The following is a 16,963-nucleotide window of genomic DNA, read 5'->3' as shown; positions in this document are numbered from 1 at the left end:
CTATTCTGAGGCTCCAAGAATTCCCCAGTGTGTTCATGTGTTTGGACAGTGTAGGTCTACATCAGACTGGTATTGTAGTCACTGTAGTATTTCATGCCACCTGACAGGTTATGCCAGTACTGGGTTCAGAGTGCTTAGTCCCCAGTTTGGCTATGTGATTGCATCTCACACATGTGTTTTACGTTCATGGGTAGGGGAGAGGGTTGACTATGTACATGTGGCAGCTGTGACATTGCCACATGACTCACATATTCCACAACTGTACCATAGAGGTGACTGACAAGTGACCTTTGCACATGCTACCATAGTATTGTGATTGCCATGGTGATTAACAGCACATAGGGCAAATGGGGAACAGGGTACAGAAGGTGAGTATGTCAGGGTGTAGTGCCTGTGATTAGTTAGCGCTGGCATATATGACTGCTCATGTGGTCAAATGCCAGGTAAGTCATATGCAATGTGTCACAGGCAACGTACATGCAAACAGGACAAATAGTGACGTTCTGTCAAGTGAGACATGAACATACGTATAGTAAGCTATGCAGATGTCACTAGGAATCCACAGAAGCTCCGTAAATCTGCATTGCAGGTGGAATCAGTGTTCCAGGGTAACTGCAAGCAAACATGCATGCAAACAAAGCTACAGTAAGCAGGGCTGCATGTAGTCCATTGTACAACAAACAAGCTGTACCACTTCCAGTAGGTAAGTGCAAATATGCAGGCACTATACACATGTACATGGAAATACACAGGTCAGATGGCCAGGGTCCAGTTTCAGCGCACACAAGTGTACAGACCATGTATCGTCAGGATGTACAATAACCGGACGGAAACCTAGGTGCTCATACCTGTACTAATACACATGTCAAATAACAGACCCTGAGCCTTCACTCAGTGGTTCCATACTTAGTAGGATGTATGCTACCTGTCCTGCCACCACAGTATCCCTGACATTTATGGGGACTCTCCCTCCTGTGAAAGTTAGTTTTGTGTGTTGGGGCTGTCTAGCATGGTATGATGTGTGAGCTTGCAGTGCCAGGGTGCTCCTGTGTGTCCTGTACCAGTTGTGTAGTACTGCACACATATCAACATCCTCAAACATCTGCATTGCAGAGTCCAGTGTGGGCAACATGCCACTTTCAGTTTACATGTCCATCATTGCGTATCAATACTTTCATTACCTTATCCCCTGTGCTACCTATGTATGTGGCCTTCTGTTGACATCCTTACCACCAGTATGCAAACATGTGCAGATGATACACTATGGTACTTACCATGGGTGTAGAAAACAGTACAAGACAATCATACCCTTACTGCATCAGGCATGCTGGGATATACCCACAATTATATCAGCACACTGTACTGTTAACAACATGATACTATTACTACACGTCTATGTAGTCACCCTGTGCATCAGCAACATGTTAACCTGTACCTGCACTGATGTTACAGATTGCAGGAGGTGGCACAGTTTCATCATATGCACAGGGTGTGAACTTGGTATGCCTGAGTCTGCCACTGATACCACCAATTGACATGTATGTGTATGTGTGTTGGTGAGGGACAGCAGTACAAGGTGGGGCAATGTTGATGCAGTGTGTGCGTGTATGCGGTAGCCCTAGGTGTTGTCAATTCGCATGTGTGTATGGATGCACACAGTTCCACCTCATGGCTGCCATATACCAGTGTTTGTGGACAGCCACAGACTGTACCTGCCAGGTCATACAGATCAGTGTCTCTGGCCACGGACACGGTACCTGTGCCTTGCAGGGGTGCTACGGACCATATCCAGTACTAATCCAGACTAGGTACTGTCATCAGAAGCAGGTGTTCATTGACTGGACACAGATCCCTGTTGGGCCTGTCCAGAGCCACGTGCACGTGGTCTCCTGGGGCGGTCTGATGACAGCAAAGACCCAGCATTGCTGGGGCTGCTGCTGGACTATGGGGGCGGCCGCGGCCCTGTTGCCGTCCACGACGACTGCCAGCTGCTGCCGTTGCTGGCATACACCGTCGACGCCTCAACCGTCCACCATTGCCCTGGCTCATGGACATGTAGTTGTGGAACTGATCTAATATGTCCCCACAACGTCTGTCTATGACATCGGTGAAATTGCGGATGGCAGCCGCAATGTCACGCATACTGTCACTCATGGCTGTGCGACATGCTGTCAGCTCCCTCAGACCCTGTCTGGTGTACCGTTCCATATGTGACTGTGCCTGCATGACAGCCCAAAACATTGCTGAGGTTGTAAGACCTCTGTGGGCATGTCTGACAGGGGCAGTATGCCCACAGATGCTCCCACGAGAACCACTGGACATCTGTCTGTGTGGTTCCATCTCAGGGCCATGCCCATGGCTGCTGTGTGGGGAAGCATGTGCCACAGATACCACATTACCCTGGTCAATGCCCACTGTATCCTGTCCATCACCTAGGGACATTGGTGACAAAGGATGTATTGGCAGGATGACTGTGTGCATTGATGGGGTTGACAGCTGTGTACTGTCAATTGATTGACCAGTGATGGACCCTGGCACACCTTCCTGTGCCATTACACAGATATCATCATTATCACTACCAGTGGCACCTGATTCAGGTTCCCTGCTGCATGACACCAGAGCAGTACCAGAACCTGTGGGAGGGAAACAGGAAACACAGTTTACAATGTCTACACAATGTTACCAGTGATGCACTCATGCAGACATGCACACATGCACACATGCGCACATGCGCACATGTGCACATGCGCACATGAGCACATGCACACATGCGCACATACACACATGCACACGCACATAGGTGCACACATGCACACATGCACACATGCGCACAGGTGCACAGATGCACACAGATGCACACTTGCACACTACTCAGTATGCGAGATATCAACACACAGACACAGACACACCTGCATGCATACACAGAGCACTACTGATTGAGCCTAATATTACTATTACTATCAAGACTATTAAAGGTATTGTTAATACACACTCACCAGCATGGATAGCCTGCATTGCTGTTACACCGGAGGGACCTGCAGAAGTGAGGAAATTAATGTCAGTGGGCACAACTTTGCCATTGTTACTGAGTATGATACAGGTCAGTAGTACAACAGTTGCCTTTCACAGGTCAGCTGCTGATATTGAGAATATCACACTTGCACATTAAATACTATGATGACAGCTACAAACCAAGGACACACCTCACACATGCATTAACTACCAGTGTGCACAACAGTCAACTATACATATGCCTTATTACCTGCACGCTTGTAGTCATGGTGCTGTGTGGCTCCAGCCTCCATCATAATGCAGGTCTGCTGCTGTTGTTGTTGGTGGTGGGCTGGAGCCACAACACTTAGGAGTAGTCCCTCCAGTCTGGTGAGTGGGGGATGTGTAGCCACCCCACCACCTGTGGCAACCTGTTGCCTGTGGATATCCGACCCATGCTGACAGACATTTCTGATTAAATCACTGCAGTGATGTCGTACCTGCTCATATGTCCTATTATGTGTGCCTATGTCCTTTACCCAACGGACCAGGTCTTGCCACAGTGCAGTCCTCTCCAGCTGATTCTGGCTGGTGCGGGAAAAGAGTATTGCAAAATCCCGCACCAGGCTCTGGTGTATTTCCTCATCCTCGGCTGCAGAGTATGCCGGATTGCGCTGGTGAACCATGGTCCTGAAAAAGACAATAAAATGATATCAGCAAAATATGTCAGCAGAATTTGGCACACATACTACACATGCTACTCGACTGTTGTGATACAACATATCTCCCATATATAGCATCTGTCTGTCTATTGGTGGATACACATGTAATGGCCAGGTATCAGTGCTCAGCCAACAAATGTGCAACAGTACCTGGCACACTCCATACGACATACTACCAAACCCCAGCAGTCAGCACACTGATTCAGGTCCAAAGCACCTCCTCACTCTGGGGGTTTGTATCGAGGTACTGTATGGGGAACATCATCAACTACTGTGATCTGACCACAAACTAATCGCCCTGGATATACATATCCCACCTCCACCACCAGCACAAACGACTACAGTGAATAACATTCCAAATGCAAACTTTACACTTCATAAGACTGAGATGGTATCCTTTAAGCCCACTGGGCCAGTGGAAGCCACAACCCACAATGCTGACTCCTTCACAAATGATTTCTACGGACATCTCCAAGAATGCATGGATCATGCAATCCCATATAAGACCAAGACATTCTCCACAAAGGGAAAGCATCCTCTCTGGTGGACCCCAGCCATAAACAGATTGTATAACAAAAGATGGAAGCTACTGCAAGGGACGGCATGTCTGATCAGCACTAGTAAAGAGCTATGTTCTCTCATACAAACATCCATGGGCAACTTTGAGAGGGAAATCACCAGGGACACTACAGATAACCACAAGGCCTTATTTAGTTATGTTAGAAACCTGGTCAGAAACCCTCCAATATGCTCATAGTTAGTACACAACAACAAATAATTAACTGAACCCACAGATATTGGCAACATTGTGGCAGACAGGTTCAGTGCAATTGTCCCCCCTCCCTCTCCCACAAATGAAGGCATACTTATCCCAGCTGAATGTAACCTCCCTGTCATCACAGATGTCCAGGTGAGAGCCGCCATCAGAAAAGCAAAAAACACAGCATCGATGGGACCTGATGGTATCCCCGGTTGCATTCTACATGAACTCCAAGAGGAGCTAAACCCACATATAGAAGTGCTATGTAAAACTAGCCTGACTACAGTATATGTACCTGTACACTGGCGTACAGCAGCAGTAGTTCCACTCCACAAAGGAGGCACCTCTACATACCAATACAATACAACACAATACAATACAATAAAATACAATACAATAAAATATGCTATTGCCCCTGGGACTACAGCAGCATACTGTTCTGCTACCCTTACCCTTGTGACACATGTGATGTGATTGTACCTGCTCCTGTCAAGCAGTTACACAGGGTGACTCATATGGCATATTACCTATCTGACTAACATTCAGCAGGGGTATGTGTGACATGTACTCATGGGGAGTCTTGCTTCTTAACACTGTGTGGGTTATTGCAGGGTATGTCTTATATGTGGGTAGGAACCTGTACCTCCGCCATATGCTCTCTACTGTGGTGTCAAGGACGACACACAGCGGTCATTTAGGTTGTGGATGGTGTGAGGTGTTACTATGGTTGTTGGACATCTGTCATGGGTGTGACTTAAGTATGTAAATCCAGGAGTGGTAAAATCTATGTGGGCAGTATGCGTGCACTCTGCAGTGTTGTCAGTCACTGTGCATTGGTAATGTGTTTGAGTGCATTGCACAGTGTCGTACATGTCACTGTGTCCTTCTCCATATCTGTAGCTGTCATGTGAGGTACATACCGTGGCAGACATTGTGTGGTGTGGAGGGGTACACTGACCTACATGTCCATAGCTGACACACCATGTCTGCTGACACATACCATGTACAGGTATTCCAGGAATAGTGTGCCACTGTGACTATCATTGGGGGGCCTATTGTACACATTTATGACCCTGTTCACCCCTGACACATGCAGTGGTGGGCAGCCAATCATATATCTGGTGGTTACTGGTGTAGGTGATTTGAAATGGGGTATGGTACTCCAGTTTCGACATTGGTGTTCACTCCATGCCTTTGTCACCCGGCACCTGTTGCAATACATCTGTACACATGTGCCTCACTCAGAATATCTCTCTCTCTCTCTCTATATATATATATATATATATATATATATATATATATATATATTTCTCTGAAAGTATTGCATGTGTGGACTGGGAGTACAGCATGCTTTTGTAGGTATCTGCATATGTCCATGTGATGGCCTCTGCACCAATTGTTAGCCAGCATTTGCTAATTGCATGCAGCCAGTTGTGTACTGATTGCAGTTCTCACTGTGATTTCAGGACAGTGCTATAAAAAGGTATGTGAGATAGGCGTAGCCATTTCAGATTTTAAGGGCAGGGACCATGCTGGTATGCTGTGGACACTGTTCTGTGAGTGTAAAGGTTAGTATCTCTCTCATATTTCCAGCTGTGTTGTAGATTAACATTTCTCCATTCATTTCTCCAGTTTCCTGTACTAAGTGTGTATGTACACTGACACCTAAGACTACTACTACTGTTAATGTGGGTGTGTGTGCTTTCCTGTGGGACATGTGGTGTAACTGGTATATAGCAGTGGCTCTTGCACTTTGTTGCTATGGCTTCATTATTTGCCCTTTACATTCACTACTTGTATGCCTGCTAGGTGTCTTGACTGTAGTGTGTTGCTGTGGCTTTCCTATCTTCCATGTACATTCACACCTTGGAATGCTTGCTATATCTAATAGGGTGTTACTGCATGCAGTGTGGTCTGGCCATGGTGTGGGCCTTGACATCTATTAGGGTATTTGAGTATACTGCTGAGCAGGCCCCAGAGACTCTCAGGTGCATCTTTTATCTGCCTCATGGAATGGTACATATCAGTGGGGTACACCCATTAAATTGTCTGGTATTCTGCAGTTGTGACTGTGGGTTAGCATGAGCATATGTATTACTACACTATTTCTGCCGTGCAAGTGGTGCATACTTTCAGTACTTCATAGTTACCATTGCATGTGTTGTAACACCTTTCTGCCTACTGTTTGTACATTTCACAGGGAGTCTGTGGGGCATCCCTGTAACTCCATCACTGTTGCTATGTCTAGGCTCTTAACTATTCAAATATGGCAGTGTCATACCTCTCAAGTGTACAGATATTTGCAGGATGTCCACATTTTTGCCTCATATTTTGGTCCATATCTCATAAAACTGCTTTTTCTGGCAAATCACTCAGGGCTCAAGTCAGACTATAGTGACAAACATTTCAGTTTCAGACTTCATACCCTTCCAAAAATACAAAATAATGCAAAACCTGTTACTCTCTCAACTGTCTAAGTTTGTCGGAGCAATATTTGAAATGTGTCCCTGTTTTTGGGCCTTTGCTCCACATTTGTTATTACTTAGTCCAGATGTCTTGCTGTAAGAGGTTGTGGGGTATGGGCAGTGATTATCCTGCTGTGAGTATGTGTGTGGCTTGCAGGGTGCTACAGTGACATTATTACCTACTAGCTACCAACTAGCATGGCTGTTTCTGTTCACACACTACTATTATAGAAATCCACTACATTTGACAGTAAATATGCATGACATGCTTTGTGTACTACACATCCTATATTCCCTTTACATTCATTCCTACTATTCCATGATATATTTATTGTAGCACAATGTTCTTAGATAGCAGTCATGGCTTAGCGGTAAGTCATGCAGACTACTGTTTCCAAGGTCCTGGGTTCGAGACTGACAGTGGGATTTTGTCTTGCTTTTGAGCAGACTACAGGCCTTGTCATTCAGAGTGACTAAGGCACTTTTAAGCAGTTGTAAGCGGGTTAGCGCTGGTTTGCATGGAGCTCACGCATGTGCACTGGCGTTTAGCTCCGTGCACACACGCGCATACCCGCTTACAACTGCTTAAAAGTGCTTACTCTTGCACACACCCGTGCTAATTTCTTTGAAAAAAATGAAAATGGGGAGACAGGAAAGTGGTGTAAAAGGGGTCACAAAGAGGGTAGGACAGTAGGGAAACAAGCTCGGGTTTTGCAGGAGGGATGTAGGTAAGGCCCATAGCTGCCCATTTCTTCATCAGCAACAGCTGTGCATATGTTTGTAATTTGATGCGACATTTGAAACCTTCCACCCCTGAGAGAGCTGTAAGGACAACAATAATACTTGTTGTACAGCCAATTGTAATTGACAGTTTCCATGTCCAGCAGACATGTGTGCAAAATGGGCAGCTATGTATGGGGCATAATTTTTTTGTGGGTACAGAGTGCCCTTTTTTTTTTTTTTTTTCAGGTGAGAGTGGTATGTCAGGTACAGGAAGTCGGTATAGCTGGGTAGGTAGGTTGGGTAGGTTAACAGACAAGACAAATAAGACGCATACAGGGGCGGTGTATGACACGTGGGGGGGTTACACAATTGACGGGGACGGATGTTTGGATATCTCGAGCCCATGAGCCCACAGATGGCAACAGTGGAACTGAGATCCCCACCCATGGGCAGTTGCCACTGTGCCTTCACTGCCCAGGATGGGGCTGTGCTGGGGGCTGTGTAGGCTGGGCAGCAGGCACACCTGTGAGTTGTGCCACCCGTGCCTCAAGCTGGCGTAGGGGCCCAAGCACAGCATCCCGGATCTCCCTACACACCACAGTCCGGACACTACAGAGGGTGAGTGAATGTTCTCCTCCGGCCACACTTGTAGAGGGGGGATGAGCCACATCCCCTGCAGCGCTTCCACCCGCAGGTGGCACAAGGCCACCGGATGAGGGTCCGGCCTGGGCACTACTGCCAGGTGCACTCGCCAGCTGAGTAGGGAGAGGTGGGTCCGCTGGAACCCGCCTTCCCTGTCATCCTATGTTTTGCATTATGCTATGACAGTTTGGGTTAGTAACGTACAATACCATTCACAATTAGGTGTAACAGCATGCATTAGTATTCCCATTAACCAAACACCCATATATTCAAGCCATTGAACAGCAAGCATAACACATGCATAATTTGAACAGCAATACACAATCCAACAACATGCAGGGTTGATTGATGGCAACAGGCCATCAGGTTTGGATGTATGAACAGGGCAGATGCATCAATGTACATGCAAATATGTATGAACCAACAGGACAAATGTCCAGGGGTGTTAATTGTGATTGCACATACCAATTTCACGTGGAATGGATTATATGTGGTTATACGGTAGGGTGAAGAAAATTTAATTAACAACTTCAAATACCAATACATATGCTGTACATTTCTACTAGCTGCAGATATATACACACTACAGTTCTACCTACAGTTTCCTATGTGATAACTACTTCAGGTTGGTGATAGGAATGTTACTGCTACATCAATATACATTTCATTTTTATTCATACACATTCATAATCTGGCTCTGTTCAGCTACATCATCCTGCTACATTTGCTTTATATAGCTATAGACAACTGTGGATGTTTGGTATTTCAGACAACCATACTATCTGCATATTGCAGACTGAGAGCAACATATCCAGATTTTGGGACACACATTCCAGCTGCAGTACCGTTTTCAACACATGTTACTGTTTGGTTCTGCCTGTCACATTCATTTCATTCTGTACTGACTGCAGTATACTTTATTCAGGAGTTATTTCTACTTTATTGGTGGATTCATACCTCTTTCTCACACTCTCTCACTTATTTTATTTTTATAATTCAGAGTGGTACTTAATTCTAGGCTTTATTGACATGTTTTACCTGTAGTTCTAACAATCCTTTCCAACAGTCTCACTTCTTTCATGTTTCTGTATTTCAACAGGGATATATTTCACACATGTGTTTTACTCAGCTTCTGCAGCTGTACTTTTCAGCCTGCTGCAGGTTATGTACTATTATATTACAGGTGGGACATCTTTATTTCAGACTTGTTTCATTTTTATGTTTGGATTACAGGCTGCATCACACTTTTGTAATCAAGCAATACTTGCAAACCCTCTTACACTGTTACTTGCACATTTTATTAATTAGTGACTACACTGCACTCTTTTGCTAACTGTCATACTTATATATTTATTTACAGTTACAGGGAGAGAATTACTGACCTGCCTGGTGGTGCAACTGCACCAGCCTATCGCCATAGGCTCGACGGTTCGCAGAATGGACACCTGCAGCTGTAATATAAATAAAGTAATTTTGGAATACACATCTCCATAATATCAGCTAGGTTAATTTCTTACATAAATAATTACATGTAACTTACTCAGTAGTGGGGCGTTGGGCATTTGCCGGGCCTCCTGGATCCAACGGTTCAGTTGGTCCTGCTTCCATCTCTTCAGGTCCGCATGGTGGTGATGGACCTGCTCACCAGTCCTTGGTATTCCTGTGGCACTGGTGAGATCATGAGCCAACCGGTCCCACGCCTCAGCCCTATATGCTCCCCACAGGACCTGGCCCTGCATGAGTTGGGCCTCATGATTATGGACGAGGAGCCAAACCATATATTTGGACTCCTCAATGCCCCACCTCTGTGCTCGGAAGCAACTACCCTCACCTACACCTGACATCCTGGCTGCAAGTCGGTTCTACAATCGGTTATGCTGTGTATTCCCACCTACGGGGCTTATATATGCCATTTTTCCTGCACTTATCTGTGATTGGCCATTTTGGAATTCTATCAGCTTCACAAAACCTGCTTTGTCATGCTCCTCTTTCTATTCATTCCTATATATATGCTATTACTGCATTTCTAAGTGCAACTGTCATGGCTTAGTGGTTCAGTACTTTGACTATGGTGCATGATATCCTCGGTTCGAACCTGGCCATTGCTTTTTATATTTTATGACTGTCTACACAGGCTAGGAGGTGTGTCTGTGTAAAGGCAGTTTTGATACAGCTTGCTCAACGTTGCCTGTCGGTTAGCTTGTTGGCGCGCTACGCAGCTCCGTGCAAATGGGTTATTCCGGTTTACACGTCATTTGGCTGTCAGCATGCATATTACGCTCAGCTCAGCTACGGGCACACAGTTTCAGTGTGTTAAAACACTGCTCAACCCCAGGCACTCATTCTACACCTATGAAACCACTGCTCACATACGGGCACTCATTCTACACCTGTTAAAACACTGCTCACCTATGGGCACTCATTTTACAACTGTTAAACCACTGCTCACCTACAGGCAGATATCCTCAACTTGTTAGACTGTAGCTCAGCTATGGGCACATCTCACATTTTTTTTTTATTTTTTTATCTCACATTTCTTCAAAATACATGGCCCATTTCATTACATTTTACATAAAATATAATTTTATATATGTACATATATGTCAGGGACTTGTTTCGTGCTTATTTCACTAAAAATAAAAATTGATGTTGTGGGGGCTCAAACCATGACTGCCTCTTCTTCAGCCGACGTCTCTACCGCTATGCTACTGCTTCTTGGCTTACTTTGCATATTTAGTTCTTATATGCTTTTCCACTGACTGCTAACTGTGGCTAAGCGACGGGCACGCCCGCGCAAACGAGCGCACTCACGGGCAAACATCTTTACAACTTAAAAAAATATGTATAAGATGTTCATTTATACATTTTATGTTCATAGTCTGTGGGGGCATGTGTTGTGTTGTGTTTATTCACATTTACATGGACTCTGTCGTGGGGGTTTACTTTCGGGACTTTTACTCTTCTGGGGGCATGTCCGTTTGCAGGGCTCGCCCAACGGACACGCCCCCTACTGTCTTCCATGGACCGTGTTAGCCTTAGGTGTGATTCAGCATGCCCTCATGCATATGCATGACATGCTGACGTCACACCGTTTAACTGCAGCCTCCGTGTAAGCCTTGTAACTCTTACACGGAGGCTTCGTGAATCCTGCCCCATGTCTATATATGCAAAGAAGCTTAAAAGTTTTCTTCCTAACTTAGTAGGTGAGGACCAAACAGGTTTAATAATAAATAGAACATCATATGATAACATTAGAAGAATAATAACCTTAATGGAATCAGTTAAAAACTTAAAAAATAATCTAACTATAGTTAGTTTAGATATAAATTGTGCTTTTGACACAGTTAATTGGGATTACCTATTTATTCTTCTACAGGAACTCAACTTTTCAAATAATTTTATAAATCTTATTACCCATTTATATAACGTATCTCAAGCTTATGTTAAAACTGGTTCTAGTATTTCTCAGTTTATACCTATTACTAAAGGGACTAAACAAGGATGTCCATTATCCCCTCTCTTATTCACTTTAGTTATGGACCCTTGGGCAAATTTGATTAGAGATAATAGTAATATTAAAGATTTTGATGCAAGTTTTAATATAACTTTAAAGATTCAAATGTTTGCAGATGACATACTGATAAAATTGGGGGGGTAAGAATCCAACATTACAAAAATTATTTAATGATATAGATTTCTTCCAAAAAAACTCAGGTCTCAAATTTAATCATAATAAAATAGAAATCTTGTTATCTAGTTCAAAAATGTAATATTCAAAATGAATTTGAAAAATATATGCCACAGTTATAACAAATAAAGTACTTAGGTATAATTATTGCTAATAATATAAAATAAATCCAAAAACTGAACTTTGATAAAAGTATAACAAAGATAGTTAATTTAATACACAAATGGCCTAAAATAAAATTATCAATAGAGGAGAAATTATCAATTATAAAGATATTACTACCGAAAATTGTATACATAATTTAATCTATTTCTATTCCTCCACCTTATTCAATAATTAAAACATGTAATACTATGATTAAAAAATGTATTTGGTACCCAATTAAGCCCTGGATCTCTTTATCATATCATATGTTCAAATGGGATAATGGAGGTATTGCATTACCAAATTTAGAAATATATTCAATTTTCTCAGTATTAAAAAACATCTTGGGCAGGATTCAGGAATCCTCCGTGTAAGACTTAATAAGTCTTACACGGAGGCTGCAGTTGAACAGTATGATGTCAGTGATCCATGAATATTCATGAGGGCACGCTGACTCATCAGTAACTCTTACACAGACTAAGTATGAAAGCAGGGGCGTGTCCGACTGCTGAGCAGTCTAAATGGTCATGTCCTTGCAAGTTGTTACAAAACACAATGTCAGCACACAAGAGCAAGGTCGCTCAAATGTACTTGCACCCAACAGCACACTCCCTGACACTGGAAACCCCAATCAAAGTTATAAAACGTAAAATATTAATTTTTTATTTTTAATCCACGATATAGCTGCTGGCATACCTCTCAACTTCTTAGAATAAGAAATCTGGACAAAGCCATTAAAAAACTAGTACAAATAGGGACATGTTTTAAATATTGCTCTTACAAATTAGAAAGTTGATAGAATAACAGGTTTTGCATTAGTATGCATGTTCTGTATGATATGAAGTCTAAAACTCAAATGTCTGTCATTATTTTCTAACTTCAATCTTTAATAATTTGCCAGAAAGCCACAATTTTATGAAAAATGGACCAAAAATATAAGGCAAAAATTTGGACATTCTGCAAAAATCTGTACAGTTGAGAGGTATGGCTGCCCGTATTTGCGCGTGTGTGTGCGGGTGTGCCCATTGCCTAACCACAGTTAGCAATTGTGACAGTGAATAGCATATAAGAACTAATTATTTGAATTCTGCCAAGTAACAGTAGTGTAATGGTAGAGCATTAGCCCAAAGAGTAAGCATTCAAGGTTCGAGTCCCACCATTACCCTTCTTATTTTTTTATGTTCCAAATCAGTATATGAAATAATACCTGACATATATGATTAAAATATTATAAAAAGCAGTGAAATGGCCAATTTATTATTGAAGCAAATATATATTTTAAAGGTTCCAGATTTAAGCAGTGCTTTACCCAGCTAAATAGGGTTGCCCAAAGTTTAGCAGCGCTTTATCCAGTGCAATGTGTATGTGCGGACGTGTGTGCCGCGCCAACCAGGGCACTGTAGGGACACATATCCTACACAAGGGTATCATACAGACAGATGCCTGTCATCTGATACATGCTGTATAGCAGTAAGCCGACTATGGCATAGTCATCCACATGTACTATACTTACTATCCCGTCAGTACCACATAGGTGGTAGCCCTCAACATGTATGTTGGGTACCAATGTGTACATACAGCCTCATGTTATGTCATGTGTCCCTTGGTATCCACATATCCATAGGTATTGTGGAGTTCCAAGGTGTGTCACATGAGACATTGGAGGCCTGGATGCATATCCACAAGGCGGTTGTACACCTATAAAGACTGTCTATTATTGTCAGTCGTTGCTGTGTATGAACATGTCTGACATATACCCCAGGCATATACCCTCACTCACACTACTGTTAAGTAACTGTCATGGGTGTGTGTGGCACAGATGACCCTGGCCACGGATCACGACAGTGGATGGCCCTATCACATACATACATATGTGACCTACGATCTGAGAAACAGCGGCACAACCTGTCAATGGCAACAAATGTATTCATGTAGTATGCAGGCTTCACACCTATGTACTGATTAAGGGAACATTTACACATATATATTTGCCACGCAGATACCTGATGTGTGCAATGCACTTACTGTTGTAATCATAATATGTCATAACATAGTAAAAGCAAAAGCCACACTGCATTGTCCAAGAGTGACACACACAGAGTCAGCACTTATAGGATTCAAACCCCTGCCTAAGTATGTCATGACACGAGAGAGAAATGCATTAACACAGCGTGCTATTTGCTTTACTGTGCGGCTTCCCTTCTCCGTCTGTATTTCTAGGGTGGTGACATCATCAGTCTTTCCAAAGAGGAATATACATCTTTAGTGCGTTTTCCCAGTCTTCAAAAAGGCCACTCCTTTGAAACAAAATTACACACACACACACACACACACACACACACACACACACACACACACACGATTCAAACCCCTATTTACATATGTTATATTACTACAGAGACATACATTAACATGGCACACTATATGCTTTACTAGGCATTTTTCTACACCTGCTATACTTGTAGGATGCTGACATCACCAGACTTTCCAAAGAAGAATGTAACTCCTTCATTGTGTCTACAGTCTACAAAAAGGCCACTCCTCTCAAAGGATGTGATACACATACACAACACACCCACACCCATTCAGCATTTGCAGGTTTCAAACCCCTACCTATGTATGCTATGATACTACAGAAACAGGCATTAACATGGTGCACTATATGCTTTACTGGGCATTTGTCTACACCTGCTATACTTGTAGGATGCTGACATCACCAGAATTTCCAAAGAAGAATGTAGCTCCTTCATTGTGTCTACAAACACACACACACACACACACACACACACACACACACACACACACACACACACACCATTTGCAGGTTTCAAACCCCTACCTAACTATGTTATGATACTACAAAGACAGGCATTAACGCGGCGCACTATATGCTTTACTGGGTGTTTCCTTTTCACCTGCCACATTTGTAGGTTGCAGATATCTTCTGATTGGTCATGGTAATGTCTGCAGTAATTGCAGGAATGAGCCATGTGCGTTGGAAGGTGTCCAATAGCTCTGTGTGAGTCAGCTGGACAGGTGTATGGGTGATTGTATGTTTGGCCATGGGATATCTTCTGTGTCCCTGCTACACAGATGCACAATGGACTGTACATATATGGGCTATCTTGTGTGACCTACTTTTCACATGCACAGTATTCAACTTGGACATGTTGCACATGCCAGACACACTCTGTCTAGGTGTGTACATGCCCTAGGGCAGATAGCCTAGGATCAGACTCTGCACCTATGATAATGTTCAGGATTCACACCTGTTTATTGATGATACCCTTTGCAGGTGTTTATCATCTTCATTTCCCCACTTTCTATGAACAACTTAGGTATCTGCAGCAAAGATGTGATTATGACAGGGTTCGACTATATTGTATGTGTGTCTATTGTCATATAGCTGTGTGCACAGGCCAGATTGCTGCATAGTGTGTGGTTCCTGGGTTGACACCTGTAACTGCCTGATAGGTCTATGTGTGTGAGCATGCCCAGTGTAACCTTTCAGAATGTTGCTGACTGAGTTCCACTACCATAGTTGATTTATTCAACATTTTACCTGTAGCTAAAAGGCTTGTAGTCTGCTCATCTGCAAAATAAACCACCCCTGTCAGTCTCGAACCCCAGACCGTGGACACACTAGACTGTATGAATTATTACTAAGCCACAGCAGACATAAAATAATTTGATGTTGTAATAAATATATCATTCCTTACAATGAAGGAATGTAAAGGAATAATAGAAAGGCCATTAGACAAAGCCTGTTCTGTGAATCCTTAACAGCCAGTGTTGTGGAATTGCATTACATGAAAGTGATAAGAGAAGCAGTCATTCTAGCAAACAATAACGTTACAGAGGCACTTTACAAACCACACACAGTATCAGGGCACTACAAACACTAGCATATCTGAGTGGGACAGACGCCATAGCTCTTAAATATGTTCTATGCAAGTTCATGATTGTGCTAATGTATGTTAGCTGTGTCAGTCTCACTCCCTCTAGAAAGTATTGCCGTCATGTATAGAGGTGGGGTATTACACAATGAATACTGATATTAATAACAGTAGACACTGCTTGCAACTGCAGCCACTAACATTTTTTTGTCAGTTAAGCTTTTTAAGTATTCACTTCTCTTAGTTAACTCCAGTGTTGCAGTGTCTCTTGACAGAAACATAATGGGCTGTTGTTTTCAGAGTTTTAAGTGCTGGGCTGGGCTGGGTTTGTGTACTGCCTGTGTGATTGCCTGATTCTGATTATTTCCACCTGCTAACTCTGCTGACTCTCCCTGGTTAACTTCCTAATGTTTGTTGTGCTTCCTTTTCCCTTTCCATTCCCTCAGGGGGGCGGACACAGTGTGCACCTTCTATTTCTTGACTTTAGCTAGGATACCTACTGACACACCTCTTCCAGTGATGAGCAACTGACAGCTAACACATGCCACTCTGCTCCAATGAGATTAGCTTCTTTCATACATACCCCCCTCATGATGTCACCTATATCCTACTCTGTTACTCCCCTTATCCTAGTCTTACACTCCACTGACTGTGCTCATTTGCTATGTAGACTTGTTTCACTATCCTTACCCTCATTTGCATAGGATTGCCTACTAATGCTTGGTTACATCTCTTAGACTGGGTTTCCCCCTTAGCAACCCCTACTCGGCAGCCATTTTGTCTTCAGCCTGCCATTGCCTTGCATTGTACATTACAAATTCACATAAAATCCACATTTGTGGATTTTTATTATTAGTTTTCTGGTTTTTAGAGCACAGCCCTTTAGTGCAACGCTGCGTTATGCTTAAACATGGGAAATCGGACAAAAAAAA

Source organism: Protopterus annectens, chromosome 1.part0, assembly GCF_019279795.1.
Source record: "Protopterus annectens isolate FY-2018-M chromosome 1.part0, PAN1.0, whole genome shotgun sequence".
NCBI classification, from domain to species: domain Eukaryota; kingdom Metazoa; phylum Chordata; order Ceratodontiformes; family Protopteridae; genus Protopterus; species Protopterus annectens.
The sequence above is the reverse complement of the archived record's forward strand: the minus strand, read 5'-3'. Positions refer to the sequence as shown.